The sequence below is a fragment of the Mus caroli genome, unplaced genomic scaffold, assembly GCF_978045245.1.
Source record: "Mus caroli unplaced genomic scaffold, Mus_caroli_1 scaffold_5, whole genome shotgun sequence".
NCBI lineage: Eukaryota > Metazoa > Chordata > Mammalia > Rodentia > Muridae > Mus > Mus caroli.
The window spans coordinates 21,378,119-21,405,307 of record NW_028227260.1 but is presented as its reverse complement, the minus strand read 5'-3'; the positions used below and the strand labels follow the sequence as shown (position 1 = coordinate 21,405,307).

Genomic DNA, 27,189 nt, shown 5'->3' with positions numbered 1-27,189 from the left:
CATTCTATAGCCCACATTGGCCTAGAATTGTCTGTGTAGGCCAGACTAGTTTTTTGTTTTTGTTTTGTTTTGTTTTGTTTTGTTTTTTGAGACAGGGTTTCTCTGTATAGCCCTGGCTGTCCTGGAACTCACTCTGTAGACCAGGCTGGCCTCGAACTCAGAAATCCGCCTGCTTCTGCCTCCCAAGTGCTGGGATTAAAGGCGTGCGCCACCACGCCCGGCTCAGACTAGCTTTTAAAGTATCACATAACCAGGTGTGGTGAGTCACAATTGTAATCCTAGCACTCAGGAGCCTGAAGCAGAATGATCAAAATTGTTACAATGAATTAAAAAACTTCTTTAGTCATAGATATGTTTCAGAAGGTCTTGGCAACTTGAAAACCTTCAGAAGAACATGCAGGGGCTAGTTGTGATAGTAAATGCAGAGTCAGAGAGGCAGAGAGGCAGAGAGAGAGGCAGAGGCAGGCAGATGTTTGAGTTTGAGGCCAGCCTGGTCTATAGAGTGAGTTCCAGGGTTTGTAATTTCAACACTGGGAATATTTTTGTTGTGAAAATTAGGAGTATTTTTGCATGTGATTTGTTTGTGGAAATTAGGAGTATTTTTTTGCATGTGAAGAAAGCAATAAAATTCATTTTCTTTTAATAGAAAGGAAAAATACAGAAAGAAGAAAAGTTATATGTGCTCCTAAGAGGATCAAGACAAGGACTATGATTCAAGGAAAAAAGGGAGGGGACCCTCCATTTTAAACTATGTTTTTATTTTAATCCTGGATCACTCAGGAAGCTTTGCTGGCTAAAACTGGAATTTATTAAGAAGATTATATTGCATCTGCAGTTCACGTCAAGTAATTTCCATCTTTTTGTGTCTATATACTTAATTAGTTTCTAATGTTCCCTTTTCTAATTCAGTCTGAAATCTCATGAACTTCTGCACAAAATAAATACAGTGGTAGTGTGGGAGGGGTTGGTGGCGGTGCAGGTCTGTGTGGTTCCAGCACTCAGGAGGCGGAGAAAGGAAGATTGCTGGGAGTTGAGTCCAGCTTAGGCTACATTGCAAGATTTTGTCACAAGAAATATTTAACTAATTACAGGTACTTCTGCAGGGTCCAAAGTGAGGGCCCAGCTCAGTTCTTATTGTTGGGACTTTCTTTCTTTGCTCTGGGATCTTATGCTATGCCAGACCTTGGGAAGATGTTGAATGCAATCTGCCTCCACAATACTACTGAGAACTATTGTTCATCTGTCGTTTTTAGATTGGCAAGCTTGCCGTGGCTTCTGTGTACACAGAAATCTTTCCCAATATCTTCAGCCTCAGGCCTTGCATTCTGGTCTGGCAGATGAATTAAGCAATGGTTCCTCTCAAGGGTCTCACCTGGAGACTAAGAGAAGCTGGACTCAGGTCCCAGCTGCCTTCTCACCCACTTCTTCAACCCAAGGGACAGTTCCTTTTTAATCTTAGGGATTAAAATTCCTTCAAGGGGGCTGGAGAGATGGCTTAGCGGGTAAGAGCACTGACTGTTCTTCTGAAGGTCCTGAGTTCAAATTCCAGCAACCACATGGTGGCTCACAAACCACCTATAATGAGATCTTATACCCTCTTCTGGCACATCTGAAGACAGCTACAGTGTGCTTATGTATAATAGTAAATAAATCTTTGGGTTGGAGCAAGCAGGGACTGAGTTGACCAGAATGAGTGAGGTTGACTGGAGTGAGCAGATGTCCTAAAAATTCAATTCCTAACAACCACATGAAGGCTAAACAACCATCTGTACAGATACAGTGTACTCATATACATAAAATAAATAAATAAATCAATAAATCTTTTTTAAAAAAACTCCTTCAATTCCACAATTCCTTCAAGCTCAGTTCTCCACAATGTGCTTGGAAAAGAGATTAAAGCATTTACAAGCTAATTTGTTTTTTTTTCTTGGCCACATATTTCCTAGAAGGCTATGAAGCTAAACTTCTGGAAAGAAAAAAAAACTCTAATATTTTATCATCCCATTTATTATTTATTTATTTAAAATAATATCTTGAGGTAGGTAAAGATTTTCAAAAGAGGGCATAAAAATGCCAAGTAAGGAAGGGAAGAAACTAATAAATTGGACTATTTAAATAAGGAACTTCTTGTTCTTTTTTTTTTTTAAGATTTATTTATTTATTGTATGTAAGTACACTGTAGCTATCTTCAGACACTCCAGAAGAGGGCGCCAGATCTTGTTACGGATGGTTGTGAGCCACCATGTGGTTGCTGGGATTTGAACTCTGGACCTTCGGAAGAGCAGTCGGGTGCTCTTACCCACTGAGCCATCTCACCAGCCCCCGAGGAACTTCTTTTAAATCAAAAAACATGATGAAGAGATTGAGAAGGCCTGTGAGATGGTTCAGTGGATGGAGGTACCTGTCACTAAACCTAACCTACTGAATCTAATTCTAATGACCCTTATGAAAGAAGGAGGGAACTGACTCTTATAAGTTCCTCTGACCTCGACTCAAGTGCACAAATACACATGCACACATTTTATTCAGTAAAAATATCTTTTTAAAAAGAGAATATGGGGGCTGTAGAGATGGCTCAATGGTTAAGACAGCTGACTGTTCTTCCAGAAGACCCAGGTTTGATTCCCACCACTCACATAGGAGCTCACATCGGTCTGTAGCCCCAAGATCTGAAACACTCACACAGACATACATGCAGGCAAAACACCCATGTCCATAAAATAAAAATAAATAAATTGGATTAAAAAAATAATAAGCCGGGCGTGGTGGTGCACGCCTTTAATCCCAACAATTGGGAGGCAGAGGCAGGCAGATTTCTGAGTTCAAGGCCAGCCTGGGCTACAGAGAAACTGTCTTGAAAAAAATAAAAAATAAAAAAGCCAGACACAATGCTTTATACTTGTAGTCGTAGCACTCAGGAGACCAAGACATGAGGATATCAAATCCAGATCAGCTTGGGTTATGTAGTGAGTTTGAGGGACACCTGCCCAGGTTATATAGCAAGAAGTTATCCCAAAAGAAAAAAAATTACTTCTTTTTTATGTATTCAATGTTTCAATAAAAAATATTCCTAGAGGTTGGGCTCAGTGGCTATAATGCTTGCTTTCTAAGTGTGGGGACAGATCTCCAGTACCCACATATGTGCTGGATGGGCATGTCAGTCCACCTGTAATTCCAGCAGAGAGAAGCAGGGAGCTGCCAGAGCAAGCTGGATAGCTAGATTAGCCCATGGCTTTGGGTTCAACTGAGAGACCTTGCCCCAGTATATAAAGTGGAGAGAAATTAAAGAATATAGCCAGGGGGCTGGCGAGATGGCTCAGAGGTTAAGAGCATTGACTGCTCTTCTGAAGGTCCTGAGTTCAAATCCCAGCAACCACATGGTGGCTCACAACCATCTGTAATGAGATCTGATACCCACTTCTGGTGTGTCTGAAGACAGCTGCAGTGTACTTATATGTAATAAATAAATAAATATTAAAAAAACCCAATATAGCCAGTGTCAACTTTAGCTTCTGAATGTGGGCACATGTGCATTGGTGCCAGCACACACATGTACACCCACAAATATATAAACAAGCAAAACACTTTTTTCTGAAAAGGGGTCTGGGGAGATAGCTCAATCTGACCCGAGTTCAATCTCCAGAATCCACATAAAAAAGCTAGTCACAGAGAGGCACACACTTATAACTACAGTGTGAAAGTGGATAGATGGAACCCTGGGGCTCACTGGACAGCCTTCTTGGCCAGTTCAAGGTCAATGAGAGAGCCTGTTTCAAATAGAAAATAAACAGTGTCTAAGGAATGTTACCCAATGTTTCCTTTGGCCTCCTTATATACACTGGACATGCACGCGTGCACACACACACACACACACACACACGCTTTCCTAAATCAGGCAGGGTGGTGGCACAAGCCTGTAATACTAGTACTTGAGAGATAGAAGCAGGAGGATCAGGAGTTCAACATTATTCTTGGTTACATAGCAAATTTGAGGGCATCCTGGGATACATGGATCCCTGTGTCAGAAACACCCAATTTATTTTCATAGTAGCTGGAAGTGTAGTTCCCTGGTAGAGTATTTGTCTACTATGTATATAGCTCAGAGTTTGATTTCTAGAACGTCAACAAAACAAAATTCATCTGTAATTTAAAATATGAAATGTTTATTACAATCAATATTTGGATAATTTGGATGATCCAAACATGTTTTTGTTGTTGTTGGGTTTTTTGTTTGTTTGTTTGTTTGTTTGGTTGGTTTTTTGGTTTTTCAAAACAGAGTTTCTCTGTGTAACAGAACTCTGGCCATCCCGGACTTCCTTTATTAGACCAGGGTAGCCTCAAACTCAGAGATCTGCCTACCTCTGCCTCCTGAGTGCTGGGATTAGTTTGCACCACCACAGTTTTGGCTGAATGTTTCTGTGTCAGGATACAGGATTGTGTCACGGGAATACAATCAAGGCATCAGTGGGAGGGTATGGTCTTACCTGAAATTTCTACAGAAGAGGGCACAATGCATACTGGGAGACAGTGATGCCTTGTGAACATTTTACAAGTTGGGCCACCATAGCAAGGTTTCTTCATAACAACCCCGAATGGGAAACAGCTTAGATGTCTTTCAATGGTGGGATAAACAAATTGCAGTATGCTCACACAGTGGAATACTATTCAGTAAGAAAAGGGTTGAGTATAGGAAATTTGATGCCAAGGACTGCACCCTGTATGTTTCAATTTAGTTAATCTCTGGAACAGACAAAAAAAAAAATCCAACAACAACAAAAAAACAAAAACAAAAAACAACAACAAAAAAAACTTGCTACTCTATGATTAAAAAAAATCAGAACAGTGGTCTTGTAATAGCCATTGAAAACAATTGACTTGAAAGAAGTTTGAAGAAACTATCTGTAATTTTCTTATGTGTATGAATGTTTTGCCTGCATGTATGTCTATGTACCACGTACATCCCTGATCCTTTTAGAGGTCAGAAGAGGACATCTGATGCCCTGGAATCAGAGTCGTGCTTGGTTATCAGTCATCATGTGGTTCCTGGGAAGTGAACTCGGGATCTCAGGAGGAGGACCCTGTGTTCTTAGCCACAGAGCTGTATCTGTGGACCTGGGATTTGTTTGGAGACAGTGTATCTAAATGTAGCTGGGCCTGACCTTGAATTGCTAGAGTGATAGTGATAGCTACTTCAGAGGTGGAATGGAGGAAAAAGGAGCATGGGAATAGGGTTGTGAAGCTGTGTTTTTACTACCCTCTTGCTTTCCCCCCTTTCTTTTGTCTTGTTTGTTTTTTTATTATTTTTAGAGACATCTTGCTATGTAGCTCTGGTCAGCCTGACCCTCACTGTATAGTCCAAGCTGGCCTCAAACTCAAGAAAATTTTCTCACTGTGACCTTTTGATTCTTCTTTTCTTTCCTTCCTTTTTTTTTTCTTCTTTTCAGTGCTAGAGATTGAACTCAGGACTTTGAGCATGCCAGACAGTACCTGTACCCTTGAGTTATACTCTCAACTCCATATTTTCATTAACACACATACACACACAAGTTAACAAAGAAAAAATAAATAGAACAAAATAAATTTAAAAGCAATTATTTGGACTGGGTTTTTGTAGCTCAGTGGTGGAATGCTTACATACCTTATGTGAGTCCCTAGATTTGATCCACAAGACTAAAATAAGTAAATAAATAAATAAAATAAGTAAAACAGCAAAAGCATGTAGCAATTACAGAAATATAGTAACATGCTTAGTCTCAGTGGTGGGTTAGTAGTCTTTTTAAAAAGTTTTTATTGCTTAAATTAGTTATGCAAAATAATGAGATTAATGATGACATTGCCATACATATGTATAATGTATTTTCAGCATACTCAGTCTCCAGTACCCTCCGCTCCTCTCCAGTTCCTGCTGATTCCCTCTACTTCCCAACTAGTGTCCCTCCTACTTTATGTCTCTTCTTTTTTTGTTGTTGTTTTGTTTTGTTGTTTTTTTTTTTTTGTGTGTGTGTGTGTTTGGTGACCCACTGGGTTTCTTACATGAACACGAGTAAGGAACGATTTATAGGACTATGGCTACCTTTACAAAAGGCTATACTACTGAAAATAAATGTCTTCCCTCCACCCAGTAACCACCAACTGTCTATATAGATTCATAGAGAAGGGTCGGACATCAAGGCCCCACCCACCTCCTTTAACTGCCTGCCTGGCCCATTAAATGGTAAGAATGTAGCTAACTCCTTCCCCCCCACCCCCCATCTTAGTGAGGCTGCAGTGGTCCACACTACTCTCTGAGCTTCACCATGCCGCCCAAAGACGACAAGAAGAAGAATGATGCCGGAAAGTCGGCCAAAATGAAAAGAAGACCCAGTAAATAAATCTGGTGGCAAAGCCAAAAAGAAAAAGAAGTGGTCCAAAGGCAAAGTTTGGAACAAATTGAACAATCTTATCCTGTTTGACAAAGCTATATACAACAAACTCTGTGAGGAAGTTCCCAACTATAAGCTTATTTCTGTAGTCTCCAAGAGACTAAAGACTTGTGGTTCCTTGGCCAGGGCAGCCCTTTAGGAGCTATTTAGTGAAGGACTTATCAAGCTGATTCCAAAGCACAGAGCCCAAGTCATTTACCCCAGAAACACAAAGGGCGGAGATGGCCCAGCTGCTGGTGAAGATGCACGAACAGGTTCAATCAGCTGTGCATTTGGGAAAATAAAACTTTATTGAATCAAAAAAAAAAAGAATTTAGCTAACGGTTCTAGAAATCATAGAAATATAGTAATATGCTTAATCTCAGAGGTGGTCTCATGATCTTTTAAAAAAAGCTTTGATTGTATATGTTAATTAATAGGTTTCGTGATGATACATGCATATATATTTATTCACTCTCCACTTCTCTCTCCCACTCCAGCTAATAAATGTTCTATATGCTTTATATCTCATTTATTTTTCAAATTAAATAGTTGTGATTCATGATTCTTTTCCTCTTTCATTTATAGGTGTTACTGGAGATAATTCAGAACATTGAACGTACTGTTAATCAAGTAATCTACAACTGACCCGTGTTCCCAGCATACCATGTTATGAGGGTAAGCCTTAAAATGCTAAATAATTTAGCTATCACCCATGGTAGTTGATAAACATAACAGCAGATAACATATTTTATTGTTGTCATTTTGTTCTTTTGAGACAAGATTTCTCTGTGTAGTCCTGGCTATCCTGGAACTAGACCTGTAGACCAGGCTGGTCTTGAACTCAGAGTTCCACTTGCCTCTGCTTCCTGAGTGCTGGGACTAAAGACTGGGGCTAAAAGCCTCAAAGACCACATTCTTGACTGCTATCTCTACTGTCTGTTTCTTTTAAAAAATTATTTATTTATATTTTATGTGTACAAGTGTTTTGCCTGCATGTATGTGTATAGACTATGTGTGTTTTTCTGGTTCCTGTGGAGGCCAGAAGAGGCCATAAGATCCCCCCTGGAACTGAGTTACAAATGGTTGTGAGCCACCATGTGGGTGCTAGAACTCTAACCCAGTGCTCTTTACCTCTGAGCCATCTTTCCCATCCCTGAATTGTCTGTTTTTGATGAGCTCCATGAACTAGTGTCTAAACTGTGTAGAGTAAGTGGTTGCAGGGAGATATGAAGAGCTAAACTTTATAAGGGATGCTAAAAGACTCAGGGGAACAAAAGGTTAGCTCTCTAGAGTATAGGAGAGTGCATTTCTATCTGTGGATATATAGAAAGTGCATAGTATAACTTTAGCATCTTAAAGATTGGAAGAAGAGGGCTGGAGTGATGGCTCAGTTGTTAAACACTAGGCTCACAACCAAAAAGACTAGAAAAAAAGATTTTAGCCCTGACACACATGTTGATTATTGACATCTGTTTTTCAGTTAAATTGTATTCCCCTAAAGGAAAGATTATTCTGGAACCATTTTGAGTAACCAAAGGCCCAGGAACACAGATTTAGGCTATCTGAAATTCTGTGTTCCCACGTGGAAGCATTTTTATGGAGTTTTATAGTTTTAGAGTCCAAAGACAGTCATAAGTCAAGGCAAGCTTAAAATCTATTGACTAGTACATCTGAGAAACAGTTACAGCAATATAGGGGGATCTTTTTCATGGCCCAAGATTCTGTCTGATGACTTTTTTTTTTTTTTTTTTTTTTTGCGTTTGGGTTTGTGGGAGCTGGTGGTCTGCTAAGTTAATAGGATTGTATCTTTTAGTCACAGGATGTTAGTTCCAACACAGAACTGGGGCAAGCAATGGCTGTTCTGGGGCCTAAAGCTAGCCCAAGATAAGGTAATTAGCCTCTGGGCCTGCAGCTTTCACATTCTAATCTCTCCACAGTTCTCTGCAGTTCTAATCAGTCAATCAATCAGTCTCTGCAGTCACAACTTCTTTCACGAGTTTTTGCTCACACTACCATATTTAGGTAAAAGATCTGGGCAGATGGACTCAAGTTAAGATAGTCCTCGAAATCTGTTATTAAGCAATTCAGGGACGGTCTGTATCCCTGTGACCCAAATACTTGGCATGCTACCTCTGGAAATTCCTGAGGTATGCTGAAAGAAGCACGATCTTCAGAATTACACCTTTCTTGTCTCCCCCCACCCCATGGGTTTTTGTTTGTTTTATGAAAGCTAACGTCATGCCTAGCAGAGTGGAATTTTAAAATAGTCTTAATGACTTTGAAGTCTAGAAATGAAGATTGTGACTCACTGTAGACTTTTGATCCAGAAAAATCATGTAGCCAGTTCCCTTAGTTATGTAAACAGAGAACAGAAAGGCTGTCTTAGCCAAAAACTACAAGATCTCTCTTTTCCTCTCCCCTCTTGTTTTCATATTTTTATTTAAGGTACTGTTGGGGAAAGTAGTAGATCAATTTGCCTGAGATGGCAAAGGGCTGTTTAGAATGAAGCAGCAAAGAATGCCATCTCTTCTATAGATGTAATGTTTTGGAAATCTGATGGATTTGAAGAAAGTACAGAAGTCTGGTATTCCCTCCAAAGAGAAACTACCCCAGAGACAGCAAGAATCTGAGCTACTTTTATGGGAGGCTCAACCCTGGAGCCTAAAAGACGGCTCTAAGGCTTAACAAAACCAAAGACTGAGCTTACTAGGCACAGTGTTGTTTTGAGAATCTACAACAGATGATAACCTTTCACTTAAATAATCCAACCTATTTTATTATGCAGGACCAGTGGCAGAAGGCAAAAGAAGCAGTTGTGTTACTGGACTGAGTAGATTTTCTCACCACATTTTTATAAACACTACCTAGAGTTTCTAGCTTATAAATAAGACTCACCACCTTGGAATGAATAAATACCTAGAGTTTACCTTATGTAGAAAAGAAGCCTCCAAAGAGAAACTGACCTCCCATTACTAAAATCCAATTCAAGGCTGAGATGTAGTTCAGTTAGCTGGCTGCGATTATTTGTTTGAGTGAGTCCTTGTTTAAAAAAAAGCTGCTGAGGCATGAAAGTGTAGCTCAGTGCTACAGTTATCTGTCCTCCACATTCTTTCCCATACGAATTTTTAGGAATAAGAAACTAATTAACACAGCTATCTACTCTGGTCCAATCGGTGGTGGCTTGAGAATAAGGCCCGTTTCCCACGGAGTGGGAATTCTTGAGAAGCCTGTGTGAGAAGTGAACAAAGGGGCGATTGGAAACAATGGATTGTCTATCCAATGCAGCTTTACATATTGGATTTAACAATGTAATATACCACAATATAATCAATACTTAATGAAACTTACAATATCCAGTCTTTACTATTAATAAATGAGTCTTATGGGAAAATTAAAGCCCTGAATATATCCAAGCATCATCTATCTTTCTCAATTATCAACCAGGGGGCCTGGTGGATAGTGTGCATTTCCAAATCTGTTGCTGCTGGAAGGATGTCTTCCATCACTGCCATTTTGCTTTTTCCTTGGGAAGTAATTCTTAGGAAGCAGAGAGACTTAGCTTCTACCCCCACACCCCGGGGGATAGGAACTGAGTTCAAGGCCTCAGACATGCTAAGCCCTACCACAGAGATGAAGTAGAAGGTTACCCCAATGGTTACATCTCCACCCTGAGATGTGTCAGATGGCAAGATCTACAAACTGGTAGATAATTCACTAACTACAAGATATCTAATTGGGTCCCTTTTCATTATCTCTGCTCACCTCCAGACCTTCATGGGGTTTCAAGAGGCATCCACTTCTGGCCCCAGATAATAAATGGAGGTACTGGTTTCCATCATATTGTGTGTGCATGTACTTACAACAGGCCGCTGGATGACATTAACAGTTATAATCTCTGAGAAAAATACAGCAATGGAGGAACAATAAAATCTCCAGATCTTGCCCTAGTATAAGGAATTAGATTGTATTTGAGTCAAAAATAGCCTAAAATGAATGTTTCTCTCCAGTTTAAAGTCTAAACTGGAAACTAGAACGATATGCTTCTTGATTCTTACCTTTGGGCTCTTGCTTTTGTCTTGTCTCCTCAACCACATCTTACTATACAGTTTATGAGTGATAGGAAGCATAGAAAACCAACCTAAAGAAAAATGATGATCAGCTGGGACAAACAGCTCATTGATAATTTGTCTGTGAGGTCCTAGGTATACCCCCAGAACTCCAACAGCAAAACAACAACCAAAAGTCCCAGTGATTTCTCAACCATGAGATATTTTCTCACCTCCAGCCCATGCCTCGAAGATATTTAGAAATACCTGCATCTTTTGATTGTCATATGTGTGCACGTGTGCAAGAGTATGTGAGTGCTGCTAGCATTTTCTTGCAAAGATCGGAGATGTTATCAGACATCCTATTATAAAGGATAGCTCTCATAGCAAAAAGACAACAATGTCATCCATGTGACTGAGGTGGATTAGGGGGGTTAGAGCAGAATCTCTCTCTCTCTCTCTCTCTCTCTCTCTGTCTCAGTCTCTCTGTTGCTGTCTGTATCTCTGTGTTTGTCTGTCTGTTTCTTTTATTCTATACAGTTAGAATGATATATAGTAGTGTGCATTTCTTTTTTTAAAGATTTATTTATTTATTTTTGTGTATATGAGTACACTGTAGCTGTACAGAATTAAACTCAGAACCTCTGCTCGCTCTGGCCCCTGTCGCTCTGGCCCCCACTCACTCCAGCCCCACTCGCTCCAGCCCAAAGATTTATTTATTTATTACTATATGTAAGTACACTATAGCTGTCTTTAGACACTCCAGAAGAGGGCATCAGATCTCATTATGGATGGTTGTAAGCCACCATGTGGTTGCTGGGATTTGAACTCAGGATCTTTGGTAGAGCAGTCAGTGCTCTTAACTGCTGAGCCATCTCTCCAGGACAGAAGCGTGCAATTTCTATTCTATCTGCAGGTGAGAAAAGGTTAAGTAGAGAGAAATGTTCAAAGCAAAGAGCTAAAGACTTCCAACAGAGCCAGGTGTGAAGGCATATGCCTGTAACCTCAGCACTTGAGGTGATGGTAGGAGAATCGGAGTTCAAGACCACATTTGGCTACATAGAGGGTTCAGGGCCAGCCTGATACCAGAAGAGAGTCACCATCCTCTAAGTATTTTTTTTTTTCCTAATACAGCTCTATCCCCAAGAGAGTGATTAAAAGTATGTCTCCCGAATTCTCATCACAAAAATCTTCGTTTGGGAAGTAATTGGGATTATGAAAAACTTGAAGTTCTCCCACTGAAATAGAAGACCCAGGATATGGGTCAGTGGTACAGCACTTGCTTTGCATGCATGAGTCCTTAGGTTCCATGCTCAGTATCAAAACATATACATTGTAGAGGGGCTAAATGACACCATGTAACATGTAGATCACCTCATACATTATTGTTTTTTTGAGACAAAGTCTCACTATATAGATCTGGAACTCAGAGATTTTCTTTACCACTGAGATAAAAGGCATGTCTCACCATGTCTGGATCATATACTATTTTTAATTGGATATTTAATATGTATTCTTTCAGCAAAGATATACAATGTTATTAGCTATACTCAACCATGTTTTATAATCAGTTCTGTGAACTTATTTTTCCTAACTAAAAGCTTGTGAATGGTTAAATTAAGAAAAATTAAGTTATTTAAGTGAAATTATGTATCCCTTAACTTGTCCATCCCTGACCTATCATCCACAATTCTTTACAACTATAGACTCTCCCCCCCACCTTAAGACATACTCCCATGTAGCCCAAGTTGGTGTCCATTTCTATGGAGCAGAAAATAAGTTTCTTTCTTTACTTTGAATTTAGTTTAACACTTTTTTTTTTTTACATTTACTTTACATCCTGCTCACTGCCCAATCCAATTTTCTTTCTTTCTTTCTTTCTTTCTTTCTTTCTTTTTTTTTTTGGCTTCTCAACAGCGTATCATTTTAATTATAACCATTGCCCAGTACAGGGAAAACTAACAAGTTAAGTTTGTTTGTTTTTAAACGCATCATTGCAACATTGTATTCCTGATAATTTAAGTATACCAAACTATGAGTAAATGAATGATCCATGCCTAGAAGTATCGTAATTTATACTATCAGTGGCCACTGGACTTGGGACTAGTCCAAGACCTTGATCTAGATTTTGACCTAGACCTCGACTGCCATCTTGACTGAGATTTGGATCTAGGTGGTTCTTTTTTCCTTGATTCCTTTTCATATCTTGAGCCAGACTTATAATGTGTTTTGGAATCTGTTTTAGAGGTGCCTCTAGTTTTGGTGTGAGATGCAGACCTAGACCGTGATTTAGCCTTCATTTCTTTCTTGGGCTGGGACTTGGACCGTGATCTTGAATTGGATTTAGATCTTGAAAAAGATCGATTTCGGTGTTTGAATCTATCATTGTCGGAATGGCTTCGGCTACGCTGTGGTCTTCCAGTCGGTCTACTGTTTCTAGGACTGTAAGATCTCCTATAGCTATAATCAAAGGAGCGACTCCACGATCTTCTCCTTTCATAACTCCAGCTTCGAGAGCGTCTATACCGGTCATAATCGTCATAGCGTGAAGAGCTGTATATATTCCTCCCTTCCTTGGCATTCATTTGATTTGGTGTCTTCCGATCCCCCTGTGCGAACTGGATTTCAATCTGACGCCCACAAATCCATTTTCTGTCCAAATTATGTAAAGCGTCTTCAGCATCACGAACATCCTCAAATTGAACATACGCAAATCCTCTTGGGCGCCGAGTGTAGAAATCAAGTGGGACATAGGCATCTACTATTGGACCATAACGACCAAATTCCCGACGTAAATCTTCAGACCTGGTGTCGTCTGCCACGTTCCTGACGAACAGAGACGAACAGAGACGTGTTAGGGGGGGCGCAGGTATCGGGACTTGGTGGCGGCGGGACTCTGGGCCGGTGGCGCTAACGGGCTCGGGCAAACCGTCCGCAGCTCTGGCGGCGGCACACATCCCTCTTTTTTTTTTTAAATTAATGATTTATTTATTTTTATTTTATGTGCATCAGTGCTTTGGCTGCATGTATGTCTGTGTGAGGGTGCCAGATCCCCTGGAACTGGAGTTACAGGCTGGTGGAAGCTGCCTTGTGGGTGCTGGGAACTGAACCTGGGTCCTCTAGAGGAGCAGTCAGTACTCTTAACCACTGAGTCATCTTTCCAGCACCTTGACCCTAGTTTTTATAGTTGTGGTGTTTTTGTTTGTTCGTTCGTTTTTATTTTTTGTTTGTTTGGTTTTGGTTTTTCAAGTTTCTCTGTGTAGCCCTGGCTGTCCTGAAACTTATTCTGTAGATCAGGCTAGACTCCTGCCTTCCTGAGTACTGGGATTAAAGACAAGGGCCAGCATTGCCTGAAAGGTTTTTTTTTTTTAATTAGTTTTTTTTTCTTTTGTTGTTTTTTGTTTTTGAGACAGGCTTTTTCTCTCTCGGTAACCTCGGCTGTTCTGGAACTGCTTCTGTAGACCAACTCATAGATCTCCATCTGCCTCTGGCTCTGAAGTGCTGGGATTAAAGCTATGGGCTACCACACCTTACTGCTTTTTTTTTTTTTTTTTTTTTTTTGGTTGGTTTTGAGACAATGTCTTGCTATGTAGCACTGACTGATCCGGAACTTGCGTTGTAGACCAGGCTGGCCAGGCCATAAACCTTCAGTGATTCTCCTACCTCTGTCTCAGTGCTAGGATTATAGGTATATATCAATGTGTCCAGTTTCTTTGACTTTATTTATTTAAAAATAATTGTGCCATAGTATTCGTGTGGATGGAGGTCAGAGGACAAATTTGTGGAGCCTTTTCTACTTCTGTGTGAATGCTGAGGATCTACTACAGGTTAGGAGGCAAGCACCTTTACCTGCAGAGCCAACTCTGACTTTACTTCTTAGGTTTCACACATAAGCGATATCATGTCTTTATGAGTTTGGCTTATGTCATGTAATGTTATGTTTTCCAGATTCTACCTCATTGCTCATAAATGATATTTCTTTCTTTTCCTACGCTGGGGATAGAACTTGGAGCTTCTTTTACCCCTCTAGAGAAGTACTTTAGCCCTCAGCTACATCCTCAACCCTGGGATTGCCTTTATTTTTATTTCAATTATTTTATTTTTGCAGTAGCAGTAGGTAGCAAACTCAGGGGTTTAGGCATCGTACTATTGATCTACAACTCTCCACCTTGGATTTCCATCTCTCTATGGTTTGATAACATTCATGGTATTTATGTCCTGCATTGACTTTACTGTCTTAGTTAGGGTTCCCATTGCTGTGATAAAACATCATTACCAAAAGCAACTTGGGAGGGGGGAGGAAAAATTTTGTTTCATCTTACAATTCTCAGGTCACTTTCCATTCTTGAACAGAAGTCAGGGCAAGAACTCAAGGAAGGAACATGCAGACAGGAGCTAAGCAGACCAGTGCTGTTTACTGGCTTGTTCTTTATGGTTTGCTCAGCCTACTTCCTTTCTTCTTTTTTCTTTTCTTTTCTTTTCTTTTCTTTTCTTTTCTTTTCTTTTCTTTTCTTTTCTTTTCTTTTCTTTTCTTCTCTTCTCTTCTCTTCTCTTCTCTTCTCTTCTCTTCTCTTCTCTTCTCTTCTCCTTTCTTTCTTTCTTTCTTTCTTTCTTTCTTTCTTTCTTTCTTTCTTTGTTTTTTGTTTTTTTTTCATTTGAGACAGGGTTTCTCTGTATAACCCTGGCTGTCCTGAAACTCACTTTGTAGACCAGGTTGGCCTCAAACTCAGAAATCCGCCTGCTTCTGCCTCCCAAGTGCTGGGATTAAAGGCATGCAGCACCACCATCCGGCTCAGCCTACTTTCCTAAGCAACCTAGGACTATCATCCCAGTGATGTCTCAGCCCACGATAAGTTGGGCCCTCCCACAATAATCATTTATCAAGAAAATGTCTCAGCAAAAGGATGGACCATCTAGAGACTGCCATATCCAGGGATCCATCCCATAATCAGCCTCCAAACGCTGACACCATTGCATACACTAGCAAGATTTTGCTGAAAGGACCCAGATATAGCTGTCTCTTGTGAGACTACGCCAGGGCCTAGCAAACACATAAGTGGATGCTCACAGTCAGCTATTGGATGGATCACAGGGACCCCAATGGAGGAGCTAGAGAAAGTACCCAAGGAGCTAAAGGGATCTGCAACCCTATAGGTGGAACAACATAATGAACTAACCAGTACCCGGAGCTCTTGACTCTAGCTGCATATGTATCAAAAGATGGCCTAGTCGGCCATCAGTGGAAAGAGAGGCCCATTGGACTTGCAAACTTTATATGCCCCAGTACAGGGGAACGCCAGGGCCAAAAAGTGGGAGTGGGTGGGTAGGGGAGTGGGGGGGGGAGGGTATGGGGGACTTTTGGGATAGCATTGGAAATGTAAATGAGGAAAATACCTAATAAAAAAAAAGAAAATGTCTCAGAAGCTTGCCTACAGGTCATTCAGAACTGCCTTTTCCCTAGATGACTCTAGCTTGTGTCAAGTTGACATAAAAAACTGGGCAACACAATGAACAACTCATTCACTGATTGACACAGACTGATTCCATATCTTGGCTGTTGTGAGTAGTGCCATACTAAACATGGGAATGCAAGTGTTTCTTAGTTATAGTGATTCAATTTATTTTGCATTTATACAAAGTAAATTATCCCTTTTATATATACAAAGTATTTTGGCACTTCTTGTCCTTTAAGGCTGGGGATAATGCAATGTGGATAGGGATATCCTTGGGTGACATGTAGAAGGGGTCTGTATCCTGCTTTCTGGCACCATCTCAGGGTAGGAAGCAAAACCTGGGAGAACAAGAGCTATTGTAGTCAGTCTTTAAAAAGTTACCACATCAGTGGCAAGCACTAGTGTAACACAGTGTTTGACAGCATAAAGAAACTGTGGGAATAGGTAATAGATTGCTGAGTGCTAAGCTGTATGGCTTCATAGCAAGAAAGTAATACCTTTGTTCTTATGTGTAGACCAGGCTGGCCTCAAACTCAGAAATCCGCCTGCCTCTGCCTCCCAAGTGCTGGGATTAAAGGCATGTGCCACCACCGCCCGAAGAGGTTCTTTTCTTGCCCCTGTGAACAGGGAAGCATGTTAGGACACAAATTGGGAATGCTAGACAATATAGAAAGATGCAGTAGAGTTGGAGTGTGATGGCCCATGTCTGTAGTACCAGCACTTAGGAGGTAGAATCAGGGCGATTAGGAGTTCAAGACTATCCTCAACCACATAGTGACTTCAAGACCAGTCTGGACCACATGAGACTGTCTCACCTGTTGCTCCCCTCAAAAGCAACAAAATATCTAAAAGCACAGGTTCAAAAATCTAGCTTTGCTACTTATTTGCTTTTGGGCAAGGCATCTTTGTGCTGTGGTTTACAAATGTGAACAATGATGTTAAGAATGATGCTTAGCCGGGCGTTTGTGGCGCATACCTTTAATCCCAGCACTAGGGAGGCAGAGGCAGGTGGATTTCTGAGTTCGAGGCCAGCCTGGTTTACAAAGTGAGTTCCAGGACAGCCAGGGCTATACAGAGAAACCCTGTCTTGAAAAACCAAAAAAAAAAAAAAAAAAAAAAGAATGATGCTTATACTTTTCTGTCGCCACCGAGTTGCGAGTTGCGCAAAGACAGAAGCTCGGGTGCATTCAAGATTCATTGAGACTCATAATACACCGCTATGGCTGAGGAAGGTGTAGCTGCTGGAGGTGTAATGGCTGTCAACACTGCTCTACAAGAGGTACTGAAGACTGCCATCATCCACGATGACCTAGCACGTGGCATACGCAAAGCTGCCAAAGCCCAAGACAAGCACCAAGCCCATCTCTGTGTGCTTCCATCCAACTGTTATGAGCACATGTACGTCATGCTGGTGGAGACACTTTGTGCTGAGCACCAAATCGACCTAATTAAGATTGATGACAACAAGAAATTTGGGGGAAGGGTAGGTCTCTGTAAAAATCGATGGAGAGGGCAAGCCATGGAAAGTGGTTGGTTGCAGTTGTGTGGTGGTTAAGGACTGTGGCAAAGAATCTCAGGCCAAGGATGCCATTGAGGAGTACTTCAAATGGGAGAGATGAATGAATACAATTTTGGCTCAGAAAAAAAAAGAAAGAATGATGCTTATGATTCAGTGGATTCATATAAAGCATACAGGAAATGCTATTTAATTGCTAGCTGTTATTATTATACACCTGAGTGGGTAGAATGTGATTTATATCTGCTACACCAGAGATTTTTCCCAAGAATGGCTTGCTTATGTGGTGCTGTGGATGGAAACAGACCCCAGGGTCTAACCTATTGAAGAGAATGGGCAGTTGTTTCAGCAATCACCTTCAGACTTTGGGGCTCTGCTACTTGTATACTTTCTAGAGGAGTTTAGGTTTGTGACACTTCACAGTTACAGAGAAGCAAGGTGGGCTTATTTACATTTGTACTTCCCAGGAGTCAGGTGCCAAAGCAATTTGCCTCCTGACATATGCCCTGGACACACGTGGAAACACTGTATCTTTGAAGAGAAGAACAGACAATATAGAGAAAGAGTAGGGAAACTGCACAGTTGCATGTTTCTAAGTAAGTCACTAAGCCAAAGGGAGCTGCTATTCTGTGCTGGGAGGAAGATGGGCATTAATACCTCCTAGATGATCTTGGTGAGACTCTTCCCAAATTTAAGGCTTTCTTAGAGAAAATGTCATCCAGAAATTCATGCCCTTAGACTTGCTGTTTTAAATAGTGGGTGACTGGATAAGAAACACATTTCATGCTCTTCTTTATCACAATAGTAACAGTTAATAGAAAGCACATGTGGCTCAATATTCTTTTGAAATATATAGTATTTTATTCCATATATTTTCTCTACCTCTCCCATAGTCTATTTTGTAATATCTCAAGGGAGAATTGGCCAGGCAAGAAAACAAATAATATGGGGATTATCTTGGGATGCTGACATCTAAAATTGATTCAGGTGGGTGTGGTGGCACATCTTGTAATCCCAGCCTTCGGGTTAGGAATTTGATTAAGGTTATTCATGGTTACATTGTGAGCTCAAGGTCAGCCTGAGCTACAGAAGACCTTTGTTTCAAACACTCTCATTATCTCCACCACCCCACCCTTGGTGTGTGTGTGGGAACACCAAAAAGAATTCCAGTGAAAACTTTGTGGTTTCTCAGAAGTAGTGCTTCCAAACATAACTAGGTTATTGGATATTTCTATGGGATATTATAAAGTGAAGTGAAATTACAAGTGGTTAATAATGACTCAAAGTTTCTGGTAGATGAAGTGGCTAATAATAACTAAAATTTTCTGGTAGATGAATGGGATTATCACAATTGCTACTTGACAGTGAAAACCAGTGGATAGGAAGGGAAAGCTTTCTAACATATAGTGGTGATAACTATAATTACTTACTCTCATTTCTGCCTACAATGGCATTTTGTGCCTAGTTCTGGACAGCACATATATTAATCCTAAGTCTACAGGGGACTGAAGAGATGGCTCACCAGTGAAGAGCATGTGTACTCTTGCAGAGGACCCGGGTTTGGTTTCCAGTACCCATACAGTAGCTTACAACTATTTGTAACTCCAGTTTCAAGTAATTCAATACCATCTTCTGACCTCTGTGGGCACCAGACATATACCCTCTTCTGACCTCCGTGGGCACCAGACACACACGTGGTACACATACAAATATGCAAGTAAAACACTCATACACATAAAAAAAGATCTTCAAAATAACTTGTAAAAAAGAATTGAATAAAACATTTTTACAAACATTTAAAAATAGTCTTCCATTGAGAAAGAGCTGTACTTGGATGGATACAGATCCGTATGATTTTCAAATTTCTAAAACTGTATGTGTTTGTGTGACACACTGCTTAATAATTACTGAACAAGTGTTTGGTAGTCGAAGGGAGTCTACCTAGAAGAGTTCGCACCAGCGTGGGTTGAAGGGCTAACATTCCTAAATATTGCTCTGTGTTGATTGTATCATCAAGCTCAGAGAAGGCATAGAGGCAGGACCCAAGTGACCCAGGTCTTTGAAGACAGATGTGTGTAATAGTAGTAGGAACAGTCTACCTGGAGAAGTTAAAAAGGTGGCCACAGTTTCTATTTATTATCTCATGGGAGTAATAGACTGTATAAGTCTTGAAATAATTTGACAATCTTTGAAACTATTGATTGGTGTTTGTTAGCCATCCTTCAGCAAGTCCTGTCTGTTTTCTCCTCCTTGAGCCTCAGTTTCCCCTTCTGTCAAGGCAGGGTTGTTACACATTAAAAAACAAAAACCCAAACCCATTCCTCACCATGCCTCATACAGCATACGAAGCAGTTCTTAAAGCCACCGAGCTGAGGCTCATATGTAGTGAAAGCTCGAAGAAGGCAGCATTTATTGATTTGAGGAACTAGGAGTTTTCAGGGAGGTGGGTAATGGGTGATTGGTCTAGCCACTGGGAGAAAGTGGCATTTTTGCTTGCTAGCAGTCCAGAAGCCCAGCAGTGTAGCAAGGGGGCGGGGCCAGGCTTCTGAAGGGGTTGCTATGATACGGAGGGGCCAGTAGAGGCTAACTGAACCCTTAAACCATTGCGCCCTCCCCCATCCGTCTTCACTGGGGCCATTGGCCATTGTTCCCCACAAAATGGCGTCGGTAATCCCCCCCTTCTGTGTCTGAGGCCTATGTATAGTTGGGGGGGGGGTAGAGGTGGAAACAAAAACTACAATTCCCAGGGTACACCGCACCCGCTTGCGAGGCACAGGCCACGTGCCTAGGCCTAGCGGTTCCAGGCCGTCAAAAATCGGTTAGCTCCCTCTCCCATCCCTTCTTTGGTTGTTGCCCCCCCTCCCCCGCGCGCACTGAGGTCCTGGGGGCGGGGGGGCTGCGGTGGTATATGCCATGGCCGGTGCCCTCTCAACGTAACCAGGAGACAGGTATTTGTAAATCTGTGCTTCGACTTCTAATCCCCAATTTGGCAGGTATGGGTCTCGCGAGATAAAGCGGGACCTAGCAAAAGTGAGTAAGGGGTGGTGGGTGAAGGGGTACTGGTGGGTACCACATCTCCACAGAGCGGCTTCACTTAATGGTTTCCAAAGAGGTGAAAGTGGGCTGCTGGTGGCCAAGCAATGGTGTGGCGCTTGGACCTCTTTTGCTTGATTTCCTTCTTTGTTCTTGAGGGGAACAAGGGTAAAGCAGCCGTGAGGACGAGTGCTTCAGAGCACACGAGCAGTGTCTTGCGTGGCTCCTCGCTGAGATTTCCCCCCGCCCCACCCCCGTGCTAGGGAGAGGAGTCTCTCTCTCCTCGACGCGCATCCACCGCGCTGCGCTGAGTTCGGGGAAGGTGTGCGCAGGCGCCAGCCGGGCAGCCCCCGGGCACCTCGCTCTGCCAGGGGCCGTCCAGAGTTCGGGCTGCTCAGTTGGCTTTCCTCGCCCCTCCCCCTCCCTCCCCCTCCCTCCCTCTCCCTTCCCCGCCCCTCTCCAGTCCATCAGGATTCTCTGGCTTCAGTACGCGTGCGCCCGGTCAGCTGCGGGGCGAGCGCGAGCTTGGGCTCGCACCCTGCTCCCCCTAACCCCGCCCGCTCATCCCCTCACCGCGGTCGCTGGCTCGGTGGGCTCGCGGGGAGACGCGCGCACGCGCACAGGACTCGGAGACGAGCCGGAGACACCGAGGAGGGGAGTGAGAAGCATCGGAGGAGGCGTTAGAGGAGGAGGTATATGTGTATGTGTCTAGTCTAAGGTGTAGCCGGTCGGGGGGCTGGAGAAGGCTTGAGAGACAGCGAGGGAGAACTGAATAGAGTCGTTCTCTAGCGGTCAGAGTCTCTAGTGAGGTGAGGGTCCCGGCCAGCCCGGGACCCTGAGAGAGGGAGGAGGCCGGGGGGCGTGTCCAGGATCGGGCTGAGCGATGAATGGGCCCAGGATGAATGGAAAGAGGCAGCGGCGGCCAACAGTCTGTTCAGAGTAAGCGCCCCAGTCTCTCTCTCTCTCTCTCTCTCTCTCTCTCTGTATGTGTGTGTGTATGTCTGTTAAGGGGGAGCTGCTTGACCAAGGCATGGTGCGTGCAGTCACCCGAAGGTATTGGACGAGGCCGGACTCAGGTCTTGGGGTTGTAAGAGCTGGAGTCGAAGTGATGGAATACGGAGAGGGAAATTAAGGGGGGGGGGAGAGTGGGGAAGGACAGATCGGAGGTTAAGGTGCGTTTCTTCTTCTTTTTTGTTTCTGTTGGGGAGGGTGGTAACTTTGGCAGTTGATGGAAGACCAAGAGACAGGGAAGGTGAGGATACAGGAGATGGTTGACAAAGGGACCAAAGAGATTATATTAAGTGAGATTGGTGCTACTAAAAGAATCGCTTTGGGTGTGGGATGTTCAACAAGGTTTGGATGTGTTATATTGATGGAAATGAAATGGGGAAAAGAATAGGCTTAATTTAGAGGTTCATTTGATGTAGGAGGGTCGATAGGACTGAAATTTGGGTGAGGGATATAGCAGACTGTGTAAATTGTGTTAGGTGCAAAGGAATTGAGAGGTGTGGTGTGTGCTCTGTGACTGACTTGCTGGGAATGGGGAGGGGAGGAGATGATAGGGGTAGGATAAAAGTCACGAGGTGGTTTCGCTGTATTGAATGAGGTTTTGTTTAGTTAAGAGCTGTGAAACATTTATGTAGTGGGAGTGTAGCAGAAACCCCCAGAGTGTGTCTTTCTGTATCTTGCCAGTCGATACACTGTTAAAAAAGAGGTGCGAGTTTGCTCTTCTCCCTGTCGGTTTTCTTTTTTTTTTTTTTTTTTTTTTTTTTGGAGACAGGGCTTCGTCCTGTACCCAAGGCTGGCCTGAAATCCACTATGTAGCCAAGGTTGGTCTTGAATTCTCTTCCATCCTTCTGCCTCAGCCTTCAGGTGTGATTCCTTAAGGGTTACTGCTGAGACAGTTGCATGAATCCATCAATAGTCTTGGGTTGTGAAAATCTGTGCATCAAATATTTGGAGGCTTTGTTATCCATTTTTCATGGGTACTGTTTTGTTTTGAATACACGGTCTCACTATGTAGCCCTGGCTGGCCTGAAACTTGCTTTGGAGGCTTTGTTATCCATTTTTCATGGGTACTGTTTTGTTTTGTTTTCAATACACGGTCTCACTATGTAGCCCTGGCTGGCCTGAAACTTGCTATGTAGACAAGGGTGGCCTGTAACTCAGAGAAATCTGCCTGCCTCTGCCTCTACATTTTTAATATAAAGAGAACTTTTTAGCAGACCTTAGTGTATGGCTGGAGGTGTTGTTAGATAGTCTGTAACTCTTTGGATTGTTGAAATTAAAATTTGTTTAAACTGGACAGCCAAAGGGAAAGACACTTTGTATTAAATCTTAGCTAAAATGTACAAAATCTGATTTTGAGTGTTTAATAGTGATAACCCAGTGTTTTGGGTTATTTTAAAGTTTATTTTCTGAGAAAAGTGGCGCATGCTTTTAGTGTATTTGTTTCTTTGTTTCATGAGGGCCTTGAACATGCTAGGCAACTCTTTTACCACTGAGCTGCATCTGTGGCTGGTGTAACTTTAAATTACAATAGATTACTTGGACTTGTTGTTCTCTGAATATGTTACTTAGCTTCTGGTAAGGAGGCCTTGTGATGTTTTCATTCTGTTCTAGGTCACGATTAATGATTATGGATTTTTAACTTTTCATGATTATTTTTGCAGGTCTTGCTGACATACATCTGAGTTTGTGGAAGTGTACATTTAAGAACATTTCTTGCTTTCTGGTTTGAAATGGAAAAGAGTATGTTCCTTTCTGTGACTACTTCAGAGTTTTAACACAAAGGTTAATATCGTGTTTAGTTTGAGATTGAGATGAATATTTTGTGTATGAATATAAATATATAGGGTAGTGTATATTCACACATGCCTATATATAATATCAAGCACACATTATTATAGAGCAGAAATAGGTACAGTGGGAGCTTCGAAATGTGTAACTCTTCCAGGAAAGATGGTCTCCTAGTTTTTAGCTAGGAGTGAAGCTGAAGAGAAGTTATAGGCTTGTCTTCTAAAAGCCTTTTCTGCCTCTCCTTTCATCTTTTTGCTGTCTTCTCCACTGTGCCCCTCTTTAGATTGTCTACATACTTTACACATACTTTTACACTGTCCTCACGTGTCTTCATATTTTAAAGAGATTATAAAGGTCAAAGAAGTCTGGTGTGGTGGTATATCTTTCATCTCAGCTCTTGGGAGACAGAGGTAGTTAGATGTTTGTGAGTTCAAGGCCAGCCTGGTCTACATACTGAGTTCCAGGACAGCCAGGGATTCATAAGAAAAAGAAAAACATAGGGGCTGGAGAGACGGCTCAGAGATTAAGAGCACTGTCCTGAGTTCAATTCCCAGCAACCACATGGTGGCTCATAGCCATCTATAATGAGATCTGGTGCCCTCTTCTGGCCTGCAAGCATATATGCAGGCAGAATGCTATATACACAATAAATAATCTTTTTTTTTTTAAAGTAGAGAACTTAAGTTTTTGTGTACATGGTTTTGTATGACGAATTGTGTGTAACAATTTTTTTTTTATTTTAGTATTAAGTGTTCAGCTCTATTTGTAGAGATCTTTAGGTCTCCTGGCTAAAAGCCAGTATTCTTTCACAAGAGAGTGTCTTGCCCATTTTTTAGTCAAGATATCATATATTGTTAGGCAGCAACTAACTTTGATAGCTCTAAAGGACAGATATAAAGGCATTTATTTTGAAATTAGAATTGATGGTATTTTAAATTTAATTTTTATTTTTGGGTTTCATATATGAGTACAATATTCATAGTTCTGTAAATATGAGTTTTTTTTTTTGGAAAATGTTGAAGTTGTTGAGAGACTTATTGAAGAAATGAGCCTTTAATGCTCTTTCAGGGATATATAATCCTTCTGAAACTTTTTCCCTCTTCCCGTCTTTCCATATAAACTGTTCGATTCTTGTTGCCCCTCCCTCTCCTTTTAAAAAAAAACTCTGTGAGTTCAAGACCAGCCTGGTCTACGTAGCGGGTTTTATTTATTATCTATGTGTATGAGTACACTGAAGCTTTCTTCAGACACACCAGAAGAGGGCGTCAGATCTCATTATGGATGGTTGTGAGCCACCATGTGATTGCTGGGTATTGAATTCAGGACCTGTGGAAGAGCAGTCAGTGCTCTTAACCACTGAGCCATCTTTCCAGACCCTCCCTTTCACCTTTTAAGAGAAACTGTGTTTGGGATTGAATCCAGGGTCTTCTGCCTGCTACTTAAACATTCTATGTAGGGAAATACATGCATCCCCACTCCATCTCCTTTAAAAAGTCTTAGAAGAAATGAAATATATCTTTGCCATGTTTTAGCATGGGTTCTTTTAAGTTGTGATAAAACTCAGTTATGAATGTGCGATTTTAATAATTTTATTTTGTGTGGTACTTGGGATCGAACCTGTTGGCTCTACAGATGCCCTGAAAGCAGTTTGCCACTGACTAATATCCTCAGCCCTCTTTTCTTTTTGAGAGGGGTCTCAATAAGCTGCCTAGGCTGTCCTCACTTTGTAGCCTAGGCAGACCTTAAATTTGTGATCTTCCTACTGCAGTCTTCCAAATTGCTGGGATTATAGGCCTGAGCTACTAAACCTGGTTTTAAACCATTTAAAAAAGTATATGCCTTTGGCATTAAATAACTTTACTGTATTTGGGGCAAGTATCTAATTCCAAAATGTTTTCATCACCTTGAAAGGAAACTCTGTACGTACTCATTAATTGTTCGCTTCCTATTCTCCTCCCTCTAACACCCAGTGGCCCTTATGTGCCATCTCAATGGCTTTGCTCAGTCTCTAATCATAATACTAACCCTAAACCTCTTATGTTAGACTTTTTTCTTGTAAATCTTTACATGAGCCCCCACCGTGTGTGTGTGAGCGCTTGCGCAAGCATGTATTTTGTGGATGCTATATATACAGAAGTCAGAAGACAATCTAAGGCAACTAGTCTCTGCCTATGATCTTGTTTGAGAAAGGGTATTTCATCTGGAATTTCTCCTGTCTCCACTTCCCAACTTGGTGTAGGAATATTGAAATTACATCACCTGGCTTTACCTGGGTTTTGGGGATTCACATTCAGGCCCCCACAAGCCATATCCTCAGCCTTTATGTCCAGCCTCTTCTACTTAATGTGTTTTTGAGATTCACCCTCTATGCATGTCTCATTCTGTTCTATGGTTGAGTAATATACTATTGTATGGGTATGTCCATTCATAAGTTCATGAATATCTGGAATGTTCCCACCTTTAAACTTTTATGGGTAGTGCTGCTGTAAATATTCATGTGTAAGATTTTGTTTGAACATTCATTTTAACTTATTTTGGGTATGTTATTAGAAAAGAAATTACTAGAACACATACCAACTGCTTTCTACAGAGGTGTCACTGTTATACATTATCATTATATATTATCATACCCAATATATATGGATTCCAATTTCTTTACTTCTTCCCCAAACTTGTTGCTCTTTTTAATGATGGCCTCATGGTGGCTGTGAAGTGGTATCATTGTAGTTTTGATTTGCATTTCCCTAATGACTAATGATGTGGGTGGGGCATCTACTCCTGCTTTGTCTACTTATATTTCTTCTTTAAAGAAATATTTTGACCTATCTATTTAAGACTTTGTTCATTTTAAAATCTGCTTGCCTTTTTAAATGAATTATAGGAAAGTTTTTGATGGTTTATAGAACTTTATTTTAATTTATGGTGGGAAGACATCAGTCTTGTGTGGTTTGGTACATGCCTTTGAGCACAGCAAAGCCATTGAGACAGGCAATGAGAAGGTAGAGGAAGGTGGTCCACTGTGAGTTGAAGACCAGTTTGGTCTACATAGGAGAGAGTTCTAGATCTTAAAAGACCTTCACTCATTTTAAAATGTGGCTCTTTTTTTGAGTTATAAGAGTTTTAAGAACTGCATTCTAGATACAGTTGATATCCTTTGCAAATACATTCTCCTATTCTATTAGTGTTTTTCTTTTTTATGGTGTAAAATCTATATGATAGATAGGTAGTCTACCACTGAGTTACATTACAGCCCAGTCTTTGTACTTTGGTTGATCGAAGGTTTTTGGTATTTTATTTTATTGAGACTCTTGCTGTGTAGCTCAGGAAAAGTTTTGAATTTTTGATCTCCCTGGCTCAGCCTGCCTGCTCTCTTGATGGTGTGTTTTCTGGCACTATTGTCTTGAAGTATCATGGAATCTAGTTATATAGCTTTTATTTTGTTGCTGATGCCATTTGCTTTTTCTTTTGTTCGTTCCCCACCCCTCACCCCTCAGGCTGCCCTCAAAGTTGTGTATCCAAGCATGACCTTGAATAGTTTTTTATTTATTTATTTTTTTATTTTTATGTACATTGGTGTTTTCCCTGCACAAATGTCTGTGTGAGGGTGTCAGATCTTCTGGAACTGGAGTTAAAGACAGTTGTGAGCCACCATGTGGTTGCTGGGAATTGAACCCAGTGCCTCTGGAAGAGCAGACCATATTCTTTTAGCTCCTGAGCCATCTCTCCAGTCCCTCTTGAGCAATTTTTTAAAAGACTTAGAAATTTTATTTGTATGAATGTTTTTCTCACATGTATATATGTGTACTCCATGCTTGGTGCCTGTGGAAGTCAGAAGAGGGTGTTTGTTACTCTAGAATTGTGAGCTGCATATGGATGCTGGGAACCAAATCTGGCCCTCTGCAAGAGCAGTTAGCACTCTTAACTCTTAAAAAGCTCAG

The 27,189-nt window shown here is 41.4% G+C and overlaps 1 protein-coding gene and 3 pseudogenes across 6 annotated transcripts in view; 3 read left to right on the top strand and 1 right to left on the bottom strand.

The window, feature by feature from the left end:
* The first annotated feature begins 6,296 nt into the window (after positions 1-6,296).
* Positions 6,297-6,717, top strand: LOC110286422 (small ribosomal subunit protein eS25 pseudogene; annotated as a pseudogene).
* Positions 6,718-12,489: 5,772 nt separating this feature from the next.
* Positions 12,490-17,101, bottom strand: LOC110286423 (serine/arginine-rich splicing factor 10 pseudogene; annotated as a pseudogene).
* A 21-nt stretch (positions 17,102-17,122) lies between these two features.
* Positions 17,123-17,522, top strand: LOC110287362 (small ribosomal subunit protein eS12 pseudogene; annotated as a pseudogene).
* Positions 17,523-20,219: 2,697 nt separating this feature from the next.
* Wnk3 (WNK lysine deficient protein kinase 3) overlaps positions 20,220-27,189 on the top strand; it is a 135,137-nt gene continuing 128,167 nt past the window's right edge. For 5 of the 6 annotated variants that reach the window (XM_029473231.2, XM_029473233.2, XM_029473230.2 and 2 more), the window contains exons 1-2: positions 20,220-20,367; positions 20,916-21,144. The gene's annotated coding sequence lies outside the window, so the exon portion shown is untranslated. The remainder of the gene's footprint in view (positions 20,368-20,915; positions 21,145-27,189) is intronic. The other variant, XM_029473229.2, reaches the window with a different exon arrangement.